Below are 17099 nucleotides of genomic sequence, written 5' to 3' on the forward strand. Positions count from 1 at the left end.
TCTTCAGAAAATTGAACATTGAATTACGTAAGAACACAGCTATACCTCTCTTGGGCATATACCAAAATGATGCCCCAACTTAAAACAAAGACACATGCTCCACTATGTTCATAGCAGCCTTATTTATAATAGCCAGAAGCTGGAAAGAACCCAGATGCCCTTCAACATTGGAATGGATACAGAAAATATGGTACATCTACCAATGGAATAATACTCAGCTATCAAAAAAAGACATTATAAAATTCATAGGCAAATGGATGGAACTGGAAAATATCATCTTGAGTGAGGTAACCCAATCTCAGAAATACACACATGGTATGCACTCATTGATAAGTGGTTATTAGCCCAAATGCTTGAATTACTCTAGATGCACAGAACACATGAAACTCAAGAAGGATGACCAAAATGTGAATGCTTCACTCCTTCTTTAAAAGGGGAACAAGAATACCCTTGGCAGGGAATAGGGAGACAAAGTTTAAAACAGAGGCAGAAGGAACACCCATTCAGAGCCTGCCCCACATGTGGCCCATACATATACAGCCACCAAACTAGATAAGATGGATGAAGCAAAGAAATGCAGGCTGACAGGAACCAGATGTAGATCTCTGCTGAGACACACACTGAGAATACAGCAAATGCATAGGTGAATGCCAGCAGCAAACCACTGAACTGAGAACGGGACTCCTGTTGAAGGAATCAGAAAAAGGACTGGAATAGCTTGAAGGGGCTTGAGACTCCATATGAAAAACAATGCCAAGCAACCAGAGCTTCCAGGGACTAAGCCACTACCCAAAGACTATACGTAGACTTACCCTGGGCTCCAACCTCATAGGTAGCAATGAATAGCCTAGTACGAGCACCAGTGGAAAAGGAAACTCTTTGTCCTGCCATCACTGAACCCCCAGTGAAGGTGATTGTTAGGGGGAGGTTGGTCATGGGGGGAAGATGTAGAGGGGAACCCTATATAGAAGGGGAGAGTGAGTGGTTAGGGGGATGTTGGCCCAGAAACCAGGAAGGTGAATAAAAATCGAAATGTAAATAAGAAATACTCAAGTTAATAAAGATAAAAAAGAGAAATCTATCAACATAATCCACTGTATCAACAAATTCAAAGAAAAAAAATAAGATCATCTCATTAATGCTGAGAAAGCATGAAATCCAACACCCCTTCATGATAAAAGTCCTGGAAAGATCAGGAATTCAAAGCCCATACATAAACATAGTAAAAGCACAATACAGCAAACCAGTAGCCAACATCAATCTAAATTTAGAGAAACTTTAAGCATTCCCAATAAATCAGGGACTAGACAAGGCTGCCCACTCTCTCCCTACTTATTCAATATAGTAATCGATGTCCTAGCCAGAGCAATCAGACAACCAAAGAATGTCAAAGAGATACAATTTGTAAAGGAAACATTCAGTACATCACTATTTGCAAATGGTATGATAGTATAGTTAAGTGCCCCCAAAAGTTCCACAAGAGAACTATTAAGCCTGATTAAGAACTTCAGTAAATTAACTGCACATAAAATTAATTTATAAAACAAAATCAGTAACCTTCCTCTACTAAAAGGATACACAGCATGAGATAGAAATTACGGAAATGACACCCTTCACAATAGTCACAATTAATATAAAAGACTGTAACCAAGCAAGTGAAAGATCTGTATGACAAGAACTTCATACAGATGATGAATTTCTGAAGAAAGAATTTGAAGATATCAGCAGGTGGAAAGACCACCAATACTCATGGATTGGCAGGATTAATATAGGAAAAATGGCCATTTTGTGAAAGCAATCTACAGATTCAGTGCAGTACCTATCACAGTTCCAACTCAATTTTTCATAGTTAGAAAGGGCAATTTGCAAATTCATTTGGAGTAATAGGAAAAAAATTCCAGGATAGAGAAAACTGTCTCTCAACATGAAAGAACTACTGGGGAATCATGTTTTCCAGCCTCAAGCTGTATTAAAGAGCAATTGTGATTAAAAACTGTATGGTATTGGTACAGAAAAAGGAAGATAGATCAATGGAATACAACTGAATACCCAGAAATGAACCCATACAACTATGGTCACTTGGTCTTTGACAAAGGAGCTAAAATCATCCAATGGACAAAAGATATAATTTTTCAACAAATGGTGCTGGTTCAACTGGAGGTCAGCTTTTAGAAGAATACAAATCAATCTATTTTTATTGATCTGAAAAAAGCTCAAGTCCAAGTAGATCAAGGACCTCCATATAAAACAAGATGCACTCAAACTAATAGAAAAAATAATGGGGAAGATTCTTGAACTCAGGCCACTGTGGAAAATTTCCTGAACAGAGCACCAATGGTTTATGCTCTAAGATCAAGAATTGAAAAAAGGGACCTCATAAAATTACAAAGGTTCTGTAAGGCAAAGTATAATGTCATTACGACAAAATGGCAAACAACAAATTAGGATTTTTGCTATTTTTTTAAGTGTGTTCTAGCTTCTTAGGGGTTTTCTAATGAAGACCATACACTTTGTGGATTAAAGTAAAATAATGATTATTTGCCTAAAGTAAGATTATATGTGTTTGTTTGTTTTTGTTTTCTTGTGAGATCAGGATTCCATAAGGCAACCTAGTCTCAATTTCATTCTATAGAAAATGATGGATTTGACTTGCTGATCCCCATTGAATGACTTTCTGAGTGGCAAGACTAGAAATGTACATCCAAGTTCCACTTTGAAGTCAAATGTGTAGCTGTAAATTCTATTTTGGACATAACATTGGCATTACTTGAACCAGAGATCCTGTGACAACCCTCAGAAGACTCCCATGACATCTTTTATACTAGCTTTTCATGAGGAGAAATAGTAAGAATGCTCAAGAACACTCAGGAATATGGACCCTGAATAAGCCGTTGTAGGCCCCTCTACATAATAAGACCTATCAACCATTGGAGAAAACTCTTGAGTAATACTTATCTATACATTGCCTGAGGTACAGATTATTCTGGATTGCTCATTCAGCGTAAATGAACTTATTTTCCACCTTTTAAAGCTTTGTTTTGGAGACAGCGTGTAATTGTGTAGCACTGTTTAGCTAATTACTTACTGTGCAGAGAAGTGGGAGTACATGGGTCCTTGTGGTCCAGAAGCTCATACATGAGAATAATAAGCCAGAAACTAGTACCGAAAATGGATTGAAATAAAAGCCTTTGGGTTTTACTTAGAAATAATTTTTCTAGGTCATGTATTTTCTATCCTCAATTAAGAAGTTTTGTAACATACATTTCATCAAGCAGTAGCCACAATCGAGAATGCTGAATTTCTAAAAACCACTTGGAATTTTAAAATATTGAAAGTATTTTTTAAATATTTTTAACTTTTAAAAGTTGTAATGGGTGCTACATGTAGATGGATAAGATTAACATAGTGAAAATGGATATCTTGCCAAAATCAATCCACAAACTTAAAGCAATTCCCATGAAAATTCCAACGCAAGTTTTTACAGACCTTGAAAGTGTAATTATCAACTTCATATGGAAAAACAAAAATTCATGAAGTACAGGGTAGCTAAAATAATCCTGCACAGTAAAAGAAATTCTGGAAGTATCATCTGACTTACTTAAAGCTTCACTACTGTGCAATAGAAATGAAATATGCATTGTATTGGTATAAAAACAGATAGGCTAATTAATGGAATCAAATCAAAGACAGAAGTAAAACCACACACCTACAGACACTTAATTTTTAACAAAAAAGGCAAATCCATACAATGAAAATGGGAGAGAGTATCTTCAACAACTGATTCTGGTTTAACTGGATGCCTACATGTAGAAGAAAGCAGATAGATTCTTGTTTATCACACAGCACAAAAGTCAAGTTAAAGAGGATCAACATAAAACCATAAATACAAAATTTAAAAGGAAAGAAAGATTGGAATAGCCTTGAACTCATTGGTACAAAACACAGCTCTCTGAAGAGAACACTTACAGCTCAGACAGTAAGATCAACAGTAAATGGGACTTTATGAAACTGAAAAGTTATTTAAGGCAAAGGACACTTTCTTTAGAATAAAATAAGAGCCTACAGATTGGAAAATGTCTTCCTCAGCTCTACTTCTGATAGAGGGCTAATATGCAAAATATATAAAAACAATTGAGAAGTTATACACATAATCCAAACAACCCAATTAAAATTGGAGTACAGATATAAACAGAGAATTCTAAACAAAGGAATATGGAAGGGCTGTGAAACATTTAAAAAATGAGGGTTAATTGATGGCAAAATGGGAAGGAGGATAATATTTGAAATGTAAATAAAAATATCCAATAAAAAATAAAAAAAAAACTTAAGGGTTAGCATATGCTGGCAAGGATGTGGAGCATTAGAAATACTCCTCTAGTAGTGGCAGGAACTCATATTTGTAAACCACCCTGGAAATCAATTTGTCAATTTCTCAGGAAATGGCAAAAAGTTCTACTACAAGATTCTGCTATACCATGCATGGCCCTATACTTAAAAAAATGCTCCACCACATCACAAGAACATATGCTCAACTATGTACATATCAGATTTATTAATAATAGCCAGGAATGTGAAACAACTTAGATGTTCCTCTGCTGAAGAATGTATAAGGAACATGTGGTACATCTACACAATGAATGGGTTGGTGCCCATTTCCCTCTCCTGGCACTCAGTTTGTTTCAATGTTATTCAGCTGTTAAAACAAAAATGTCATGAAATTTGCTGTCAATTAATGTAACTAGAAAATCTAATCCTGAGTGAGGCAACTAAGATACAGGAATACACACATAATATGTACTCAATTACAGGCAGACATTAGCCATAAATTACAGCATACCCATGCTACAATCCACAGATTAAAGAGGATTCAAGTGGGAGGTGCTTGTTTTTCTCTCAGAAGGGGTAATAAAATATACACCAGAGGTGGATAAATGGAGGAAACTACATGTAAGAATGTTTGAGAATAATAATGAAGATGGAGATCAGGTGTGGTAAGGGAGTGTATAAAAGTGCTGAAAGAGAGAAAGGAAATCAGTTGGGGGGCATCTCTGGGAATGGCTTGAGACCTTGCATGGAAGAAGTATCTGGGTGTTTGTGAAGATGACCCTAGTTGAGACTCCTAGCAGATGGAAATATGAAGACCACCATATAATGGCTACCTCTAGCAAACTGATAGTACCAGTGGAGGGAAATACACTCCAACCTACCCACAACACCTTTGACTCAAAGTGTGTTCAACCTACAAGATACACTTGAGTAAAAATGGAGCAGACATGGTAGGAATGGCCAGCCAATGACTGCCCCAATTTGAAACCCATACTTTGGAAAAAAGCCAAAACCTCACGTGATTAATGATATTCTACTATGCTTGCAGAATAACTGTCTCCTGAAAGTCTCCATCCAGCAGATGATGGAAAGAGATGTAGTGTTCCCGCAGGCAAGGCTCAGGAAGTCTTGTGGAAGATGAGAGGGTAGGATTGAGGGAGCCTGACGGTCAAGGATTCTACAAGAATTCCTACAGCGACAACTGACCTGGGTCCATGGGGCCTTACAGAGATTGAAGCACCAACTGCAAAGCATGCAAGGGCTGGACCTAGGACTCCAAAATATTTTTAACATATGTATGTCTTAGTTTTCATATGGGTCTCCTAAGAATTGGAGTGGAGTCTGCTGCTATTCTGTTGCTTAACTTAGGATCACTTTCTCCAATAAGGACTGCCTTATCTAACCTTGGAGGGAGAGGATGTGCCTGCTGTAGTTGGAGGTACAAGATCAAATTCTTACCCTTAGAAGATTTCCCCTTCTCTGAGGAAAAGGGGAAGGATTAATGGGGAGAAGCTTGTGAGAATGGTAGTGAGAGGAGTGAAGAGTAGTCAAATAAATAAATAAATAAATAAATAAATAAATAAATGAATGAATGAATGAATGAATAAATAAATAAATAAATAAATTGAAAAAAGAAAGAGAAGAAAGAAAAATATCTAGCCTGAACCAGAGAGTTTCTCTGCAATTTCTGCTTTCAGCCTTCACATACATGCTTGTTGCATATTCTTTTAACATCCAGTAGTAACATGTCAAATGAATAAATCATCCCTTTCAAAGTTTGTTTGTTTCAGTGTCCAGGATGAGACAGAGATTGGGGATAAGACAGTGGCACCTAAGAATCAATGAGTGTGACCCTTAGCTATGACTCACTACATTGGGGAAACCTAAATAAGCCTGTAAGTGCCATTTGTAGTCAAATTACTAACCCTAAAATAACATATATAAGGACTTATTAACTCTGCAAAAGCTATAGGGCTAACAACAGCTGATTCAATATTCAGAGTGGAATTCCCACTTATGTGCTTTGTCCTCCTGGCTGATGTTTTAACATTTTGAGTAGTTCCACAGCGTTTCTCTCTCAGGGAGCTGACAATCCAGTGGTTGTTCAGTCAAGAAGGCTGGGGACCTTTTAGGTTTTTTTAGTTCCACTGTGGCATGGAAAACCTTTATGATTCTGGAAACCAACTATTTATTAGCCCATGATTGAAGCCTGGAAATGCTGGCTCTAAACTCAGCTGATTCTAATTTGTAGTGAGTTAAAATGAAAACCAACTGTAAATAAATGTCCATAAACTATAAAACAATCACTTAGATGTTATATGTGGATTCTGGGAATCAAAACTGGATTCCATGGAATACTAGCCATTTTCAATATGGCTGCTCTACATTGTTGAGAGGACTATGAATGATAGCTGAGATTACTTGAAAATTGTGCTATTAAACTCCTAAGCTTAAGTTGAACCACAAATAGGATTTCCTGTTGTATTAGCAGAATTCCTAGTCTTATTGGATAATAAAGTAGCATAAAACTTCTCATCAAAATAAGAAAAATAAGCACACCATCACAGGTAAAATAATGAATGATAAGAAGGCTAGATATTGTAGATCCCCCTGTAATTCCAGAACTCACAAATTAGAAGGTGTTTCATGGTTGTCTCAGCTACATAGTAATTCTGGGCCATCCTGAACTATATGAGACCATACATTATGAAAGTGAAATAAAACTTAAAAAAATGAGTGATTTAAGGAGGAGGAGCTGAACTTGCCAAGTCCAAAGAGGATGCAGTGGAAGTGGATTAAAGTCTCTGCTCTGAAGTATGACACAGTGAGAAAAGAGAGAATGAAGAGCACAGGTTTTACGGATTGTTGTATGTCTTCTCCAAGTGTGAATTTTATCCCTGGGTACTGAAGAGAACAGATATCCACAATAAACCCCATTTGGGCCGCCTTTATCATTCTTAGTATATTTCTGAATCAACTTCCTTATTTTCTCTCAGTGCTTGAGAGAGTCTAAGACTATATGTGTAGGCAGGGAAGGCAGAGTGTTAAAATAACTGTCATTATAAATGCACAGGGTAAATACAAGCAATGAATTTAGAGACAAAAACTCAAGAAAACTAAAATATCTTTAAGTTTTTCTTGTATTACCTTGCCATGTGAGCTCAGGACTTTCTGTTTTATGATGAACTTTGGTCAAAGAAAATAATTGGAGTGTCATCGATTAATTCCATTTCTTCTGCAGTCATTATATCTTTCAATGTTAACTCTGCCCCTTACAGTTTGCATTCTTCTATTTATTCAGAGTTCAGGTGTACAGAGCCTAGAGGAAATCACTGCTCTTTGGCTTTACAGTTAATGGGTATCCTCCTAACCTTTGGCCATAAAAACAATCCAGCACTCAATCTGTGTTCAGTTTCTGTTGACCACTACCTGTTTTTCAAGTGCACTGGTGGCCCCTTTCCTCCCACTAATGCTATGGTTACAATAATGAACAAATAACTCTGAAGTTTTTGTTCACACCCTTGTTTGCTTGATGTTAGAGGAGGCAAACAATATGCAGAAAGCACAAGGAAGTGTACCCTGTGCATGTGGTTAGCTTCTGTGGTAAAGATAATACTCTCTCAACAGAGAGAAGGATGCAAAAAGGTCTCAGCACCTTTAATATTTCTGTGGGCACTGTGATACAAACCTCCCAGATGAAGGAAAAAGGTGGGTTTTCTAGAGCAGCAATAGCTCAGATCAGTAGATGTGTCATTTTCTCAGTTTTGCTCAAGTACCCTCCATATCCTGTGCTTCCAACACCCACACTCTTAGAAAATTTATCCAGTTTGTGTCTTAGAGAAGCTTTTGGAGGCTCTTAAAAATCTACCAGCTTCTGTTCATATCCCTGATAACAGTTACTCTGAACCTAGGAAGGAGGTGACATACTCTTAGTGGTCACATGAAAACACGTGCTTGAAGTTTCAGTGTTTTGTTCAGAGTTATATGCTAAGCAAAGATTAGAGTGTTGCCCCATGAATAATAATGTTTAATGCTGAATGCAACTTACAATCCATTTGCCAATTAATGATTAAAAGCTTTTTCTTTTGGAAATGAGTGTTATGATTTATACCTTAATCCCAGCACTTGGGAAACTCAGGCAATCTATTATTCTGAGGCTAACCAAGTCTATGTGTGAGTTCCAGAACCCCCAGTGTTAATAGTGAAATACTGTCTCAGAAACAAAAACAAAACAAAACAAAACAAAAAGCTATTTGTGTATTTTATTAAACCTTCACATGAACCTTGTAAAGAAATTGTTCTTCTGATTTTTGTGCTCAAAGAATTTATGAATGATAAGATTTATGTAAAGTTAAACGAGTCTGAGATAGTATTTCTACTCATGTCTCCCCAGCTCCCAGATTCATTCTTTGTGAGAAGCTAAAATCCAGACCCTTCTAAGTGCCATTGTATCCATTTTCTATGCATGCATTGATGATGTATGTGGAGCATAGGTTCAGAGTTAGTTATACAGGGTCCTTAAGTAAGTCAGCTGACTACTTCAGCATCGTTTTTAACAGAAAACTGAGATATCACAAGCATCTGCTTGCACTGGGACACTGGGACCACCTAATCAACTCTGCTGTTGCTACATCCTACTTGTCCCTTCCCATGTCCTCCAAAATTGTGTGCTGGAAATACAGGAAGTCTTCCCAGATGAAGGTGCTGAGACAAAACAGAGTAGCTGGAGTGATTATTGAGTCAACCATATTCTACCCATGTAACTTTTCTTTTACTGTTGAGATGACTTAACATCTATCATCTGTTTCATAGAACATGAGGTGCATGATAATGACACACTTGAGTGGTGACTCATAGGTACTTATGTTACAGTATCCAAAATTGGATTTTGAAGTGTCTCAGTGGGTAAAAGCATGTGCCACACAAGCCTGATGACATCCCCAAATTTGTTTCATACAATCATTGGTCGAAGAAATAAGTCCCCAAAGTTGTCCTCTGAAAATAATGTACACCACAAGGCATCTATGTACTCAAACTACCTTACACACACACACACACACACACACACACACACACACACACACACACACCAATAATTATCAATATAAAATTTATCTTCTTTTCACATGATGATTTCCTTAGATCTATTAGATCTAGAAAAGGTATTTGACTAAACACAACACACCTTTATGTTAAAATTATTGAAGAGATCAAGAATTAAATGCCAAATTCTAAATAATAAAAGCAATTTACTACAAATCAGCAATCAAAATCAAGTTAAATGGAGAGAAACTTGAAGCAATCCTTCTAAAATTGGGGAAAGACAAGCATGCCCACTCTCCCCATATCTATTTAATGTAGTACTCAAAGTAATAGCTAGAGCAATAAGAGAAGAAAAAGAGATCAGGAGATAACAATTGGAAAAGAAGAAATAAAGGTATCACTATTTGCAGATGTTGAGATAGTATACATAAGCAACCCCAAAAATTCTACACAAGAACTTTTCCAGTTGATAAACACCATAACCAAAGTGGCTGGATTAAAAATTAAGTTAAATAAATCAGTAGCCTTTCTTTATACAAATGATAAACAGTCTGAGCAAGAAATAAGTGAAACAACTTAATTCACAATAGTCACAAATAACATAAAATATTTTGAGGTAACTCTAACAAAAGAAGTGAGAGATCTCGATGATAGTAACCTCAAGTCTCTCAAGAAAGAAACTGAAGAAGTTCTAAGAAAATGGAGAGATCTCCCACGCTCATGCATTGGAAAAATTAACGTAATACAAATGGACATCCCACTAAAGCAAACTACAGATGCAATGTATTCCCCATCTAAATCCCAGGACAATCCTTCAAAGACATGGAAAAAGCAATAAAAGCAATTATCTAATTCATCTGGAAAGGCAAAAAAAAAAAAAAAAAAAAAAAACAGAATACTGAAAACAATTCTTAGCAATAAATGTCTGAGAGAATCACCATTGCTAATCTCAAGCTTACTTCAGAGCAAAAGTGATCAAAAAATGCATGGTATTGGTACAGAGGCAGACAGGTTGATCAACGGAATAGAATTGAAGACCCGAAAATGAAACCACACATTTACGCACATTTGATCTTTGAAAGAAGCCAAAAATATACAATGGAGAAAAGAAAACCTCTTCAGTAAATGGTGCTGGTCTAACTGTCTGTATGTAGAGAAATGAAAATCGAACCATATTTGTCACCTTGCACAAAGCTCAAGTCCAAGTGGATTAAGGACCTTAACGTAAAACCAGATACACTCAATCTAATAGAAGAGAAAGTAGGAAAGATCCTTGAACACATTGTCACAGGGGGAAATTTCCTTAACAGAACCCTAGTGCCTCATGCTCTAAGGTCAAGATTTGATAAATGGAACCTTATGAAACTGGAAAACTTCCCTAAGGCAAAGGACATAGCCAATCTGACAAGTCAACATCCTACAAATTTGAAAAATATTCTTCACAAACCCATATCTGACAGAGAGTTAATATCCAAAATATATAAAGAAGTCAAGAAGCTAACCAGCAAAAAACCAAACAACCCAATCTTTAAATCCGTAAAGACACAATTTAAGAAGAAAGACCTGATCATATAATAAGAGGCAGAACAGTCTATTGGTAGGGTAGATTATGAAGTGAGTAAACATTGGAGGTGGGGAAAAAATTAGAAGAAACCCCTGAGAAGTTAAGGATTCAAGCCTGGCTAGAAGCACAGGAGGAGAGAAATAGGTTCCCTTCTGACTTAATCTTTTAGGCATCAGCCTTGAAAATCTTCAAGTCTCCCATCCACTAACCCCCAGTGCCCATTACACTATTCTGATTTAAGAATAATTTAAAATTGTTTTCATCAACAATAAACCAGCAAATTGGAAAAAGCTATAGTCCAATGAAAAGTAATAGTTTAGTGAGAGACTTGAACATATTCCTGAAAAGGGTTGGCCAAGCCAGAATAGACCATGAAGACAAATAGTCTTCTACTCCTCCTCTTTTCTTCTATTATTATTATCATTGTTTTAGTTATTATCCTTGTCACTTGTATTATTATCGTTATTATTATGATTATTTTGTTGTATGAGGTCAAGTCTTTGTACGTACCTCCTGTGAACAATACCCTGTAACACAATGAAGTATCTAAAGTATTCAGCATGTGAAACTTCACTATAATTTGCAAACTCCTGAGCAATTTGTGCACAGCAGCAACTTTCAGTGAAGGTTTGCTGATGCAACAACCAGATTTCACCTTAAAAGAAATAAAATACAGTATATTTTGGAAACACTTTGAGTGACGAAGTTTCCATGTTCCAATGTGGAAGCAGTTTCACAAAGATTTGAAGTTTCAAAGAACCTAAAAGTCATGAATCAAGGCAATTTCAGCATACATTACTGGGTACATCAGAGAAGTAATTACATCGAGGGGGCAGAATCTTTTCTCTGGGTCATCAGAAGACATTCTAAGCCTTCAGGCTAGTGGAGTTTAGTGGTCAGCTATTTTAATAGATTTCATGAAGTTTTTAATCCACTAGTCACAGGATGTTAGTTCTGATACAGGTTAATTTAGAGGGCTAGAGTTAACCTCTGCTAATATGATTAGTTCCTAGAACCCACACTATTACAACTTCCCCATGCACCTGTAGTTTAAATCAGTCTATGATAAAACAGCTTCTTTCTAGGAATTTTTATCACAATCTCATGTGCAAAACTCATAGAAGAAAACCACCTCTTCTTATCTCTAGAAAAGCAATTGTGAATATTTTCATTCTAACTCGTAGCCTGTAAATGATCTAGATGTCATGTAATGATCTATATCAGAACTCCTGCAATGTTAATCTCCTTGAATCCATGACCCCATGAGTATGTTCTAAAGTATATTCCATGTAGTTTTAAAAGAAAAAAAAGGAACACTGTAAAACAGCTAAATCATTCAATATTGGAGCATTATCTAATTAATTTATGCTGAATAGAGGTGATTAATAATTACATATAGGTTTAAACATCTATATGTACTGCTTACTAGTTTCCAGATAATTTACTATCAGAAGCATGTGGTAAATTGTTATAGTTGTGTATAGTTGTAATACTTATATAGAAAAGAGTGAGCCCAGAAAACTGTGAGTGGGAGAGCAGAGAGCAACAATGAAACCAAACAGACAAACCAACATACAAAAAGCAAAACTAAACACCAGAAGAAAACCAAACAAAGGCATGAGTCTATAGCTCAGGGACAGAGTATTTGCTGAGTAAGCTCATTGTCTTAGAATTTCATCTCAGCACTATAAAAAGATTGAGACCACCACTCCATATGAATGGTATCATCTGTTGACAGTAAATGTATATCGTCATTTACGAAGCTAGAAGGGTGAGATGACTCTAAAAGGGAAATATGAGTTCTCCAGAGGTATTTCTAATACACACTTAGCTGCACTAGCATAATTCAAAATCAAGTGGAGAAAATAGTAGACATAAGAGAAAATTTCCAACAGTCTATTACAAAACTGTAAGCAGAGGAGTTTCAGTCCCTCTTTTTTCCTAATAGTTTGTACGATCTAGTCGTTTCTATCTGAGTAAGCCGTGGTCGACCTAAATATCTGGACATTATTACTTTTGCAGTATCTGGTATAATATACTGCTATTTCCTTTGCTCTCTATGCAGCTTTCAAGCAATTTTCTTCTCTTTTTCCTTTTATTCAGAGGAGGGGCAGAAAATCATGAGGTTGAGTATCATTCAGAAGAAATTTAGTTTTACCTTTCTTTTTGGAGGCTCTTAGGGGAGACAGATCAGGGAAGACCAGCTTTCCCTCAATTGGGGGATCAATTCCTTCTACCAGAATCACTTCTGTGTAGAGACACAGGTAACAATTGCAGCTTTTATTGTTTTTCCATCAAATGATCAAATATAATTTAGAGAATTTCACATGATGTGACATGAAATAGGTATTGTTGGGGAAGTTATTTTTCTTGTGTTCGATCAGGTTAACTGTGGCAGAATGTGAAAACTGTTATTCCACACTGGTGATTTTCTTTTGCAGTATGCTGTGACTTGTGTGCTTAGAAATTAATGTAGAGGAATTATGGAATTCATTACTCTTTATCTGTGTAAGGTGTTTATATATAAACCATCTGAGATGATGATATGATCTAGGTGAAAATGTGTAAGTGTACTTCTAGAAGCTGACAGAATACTTGAGCTTGATATCTGGAACAAACTCAAATGAAGTTGGAGTGTCAGAACCAGCTTTGTAAAATTGTTTTCTGGACACATGCACCTTGGCTTGAGGCCCCCATCACAAGAACAATAATAATAAATAACAATTGGGTAACTGAAGGACTCTGTTTTTGTCAAGAAATAAGGAAAAAGATGAATTACATTCTAGAAAATTTCATAAATTAAAAACTAGGAGAGTATGCATAGCAGCTCTTTCTTTATTTCTGCTGGCTCATCTAAGTTATAATGTGAGGTAAGGCCAGTACAAAGGCTTACTCTACTAATGCATTGATATCTATCATCAGATTGTTTCCTTTATGGGCATTACTCATATGCTAAAGTCTAACAAAATGTATTTTCATTTAGCCCACTTTGCAACATCACAAATATATGTTATATGCAGATGAAGACTGTGTACATGGAATGATTTAAGATTAAAACTTCATATTGTATCCTCCAGGCTACTCTCTGCTGTCCCACACCAACTGGTAATGTGCCTTTCTATTTTCCTGTCTCTCATGTAAATTATTAAATATTACAACTCATTTTGAAGACTTTGAGTTTGTGAGCCCAGATGAGAGAGAGAATATTCATTGTTGTTTGTCTGCTTGAATTATCGAAATAGGTGATCTTTCAGTTAAACGATTTAACAGCTACCAGCATGAGTGGGACCTATAGACTGTGGCTTCAAGGGAGACGCTGTCATCTTAGGTGTTTGGCCTCAACACATAAACTCAAGTGATATTTTTGTATGTCTTGGTTCTGTAGTAATGTCTAGAAGGTCTGATATTCGTATAAATAAAGAGAGAAAAAACATCTACTGTGTTTATCAAAATGTAATAATTTTAAAACATTTTTTATTTATTACTTAAACTTTGACCTTTCATATTTGCATAGATTGTTTAAAAGTCTTTTCAATGATTTTCAGTGAAAATCATTTTACTCTAACATTTTGGGTGCAGAAATCTTGAAATAAACAGGTCATGTCAATATTTATAATAATTTAAAAATATTAATTTTTAGTTCTTCCATGAAGTTTAGAACTTGATGTTACATTAGAAAAGTAAGCAACTAACACAAATTCAAAAGTTTCAATTCTTAAATAAATTCTCAAGGTTAGTCCATATCAGGTGTTTGGATCATCAAGGAATTAGTCAGCCTCTACCCTTCCCAAACCCATGTACCTTCATGTGATCCAGGTACTTTCCTAAAGGCAAACATTTAGCATTTTTCTGTTTTAAAAACTGCTCCAAGAAACAGCATTTAAGACAGAAGATACCTGCAACACTGCCGCAAGACACGGAGAGGTCACTTTCAATCATGATCACAATTTTCAGTGCTGCAGAACCAGGAGAGGACTGAGGACTCAGAGGCTAGAAAAAAGCTGAAACAGAGGTAAGTGATTTTACCTATATTTAAAAATGTATTTTAAACTTTTGTTCAAAAGTATTTCAACTGTTTTAATCGAAAAGAATAATGTCTGCACAGATCAAGCTTGTTATGCACACTTATGAGGAAGCAGAGAGTATTAGTTGGAGGGTAACTGCGTACAAAATTGCTGAAAGCTGTTTAAAAAAATAAGGCAAACAAGTTTAAGAAAAAAACAGAAAGAAAAAATATAACCCTATTTCTATTCACAGACATTTGTAAGGGAACAACCTAGATGGAAATTATTTGAACACTGAACCAAAGAAATTCTTGGTATTGAAGAAGTGAGGTTTTTTATTATTTAGTTTAGTGAAAATTTATTATTTTTTTAATATTTGTTTATTGGATTTTTTCATTTATTTACATTTCATATGTCATCTCCTTCCTGGTATCCCAATTCATAAACCCCTTTCTTATTCCCCATCCCCTTTCCATAGAGGTGTTCCTTTCACCCATCAACCACACCCCTTCCCAACTCCTGCCCTGACATTCCCTACACTGTAAGGCTGGTCCAGCCTCACAGACCAAGGCTTTCTCCTCGCCAAGCCAACAAAGCCATCCTCAGTCACATATGCAGCTGGAGCCATGGGTCTGTGCATGTGTAGTTTTTGAATGGTGGTTTAGTTCCTGGGAACACTGTTGGTTGGTATTTTGTTCTTATGGGGGTTGCAAACCCCTTCAGTTCCTTTAATCCTTTTTCTAACTAACGAATGGGGATCTTGTTCAGTCTGAAGGGAGTATCCACCTCTGTATTTTTCTTATGCTCTGGAAAAGCCAATTAGCAGGTAAGCATAGCAGGCTAAACCTTTAAATCCACAGAAAAGTTAGTGCCTAAAGGAATATGAAGTGTCTTGGAGAAATGAACTGCTATGAAATGAAGCTTTGTTTTCATTTTACAGAGGAAACATCACCTTGAAAAAATGTGTTTGCACCGTTGGCAACACCCAAACTCCAATGCAATCTAGCAACAACAGATGTCCATCAAGAATTAGTCCTACTGAGAATAAAGGTACAGATGAAGGTAGCAGATGAGATGATTAGTGTGTGGGAACGAGTAACCCAATGTTATTTCCTAAAAATACCAAAGAATAATTTTGTTTATTAATGAAGCCAAGGAAATCTTACTTTTTATTCTCTTTGTAGTTACTTCCAACACTGCATCTCTGAGGTGCCCAAATGCAGATTTTTTTCTTTTTTTCTTTTCTTTATCTTTTTTCTGATATAGTGGTATTCAGAGGCGCAGCTCAGATCAAATCACCCAATACACCAAACACAGAAAATATACTGAGGAATTTTTGAATCCACAGGCAATAGGTGATTGTTGACTTATATGACCTTCAAGGATGGATTGTATACAGATCAAATCCAGAGCAACTCAGGTTCTCTATCAGTTCTCAAGAAGCATTCAAATCCTCTTCCTTCCCTCTTTCATCTCCTTCTTTACTTGTTTCTGGCTTATTGATTGCATGTCTAACTTGGTATCTTGTGTACATGGATTATAATTGTGCCTCCAGTGTCTTCTTGTAGAATTAAAATACAGTTCCTGGACTCTGAAGGACATGCCTGTCATCTACCTTCTAGGCTAATGGTGATCTACACAATGCCATGGCCTTCTTCAAAATTTTATATGCTTTTATGCTTGTAGTATTCCTAGAGCAGGCATTTAGACAGAATGTAATAGTTTGAGAGTTAACATTTTCAGTCAGTTCACATCATAGACTTTTTGTAAAAATTTTCTGGGTTTCATGATACATGACTGCAATTTTGTACTGAGATGTATTCTTTCATGGGGATTTTCTGTGTATTTTGCTTTTATGATGTTCAATTGCTGGCAGATCACTGCATGTTTTGGAACCTGTCCTTCTGCCAAAATATTGCAGTGATGGTGACAAACAGTGAGCATTTGAGACACATTTTGATCTGCATAAAACATAGTTTTAGCTCGCGAACTGCCATGCAGTTAAACACTTTCCCATTTTTTCGCCCATAACTGTGGATGGTTAGAATCTCTGCACATTAATTTTTTTTATCCTGGGACATGCTGCAGTCCCCTTTATATACCCAAGTTATGAGCCCAAAGTGTAAAACCCCTAGCAATACGTAACTGAACCAGCAAATTAT

Source organism: Rattus rattus, chromosome 9 (assembly GCF_011064425.1).
Source record: "Rattus rattus isolate New Zealand chromosome 9, Rrattus_CSIRO_v1, whole genome shotgun sequence".
NCBI lineage: Eukaryota > Metazoa > Chordata > Mammalia > Rodentia > Muridae > Rattus > Rattus rattus.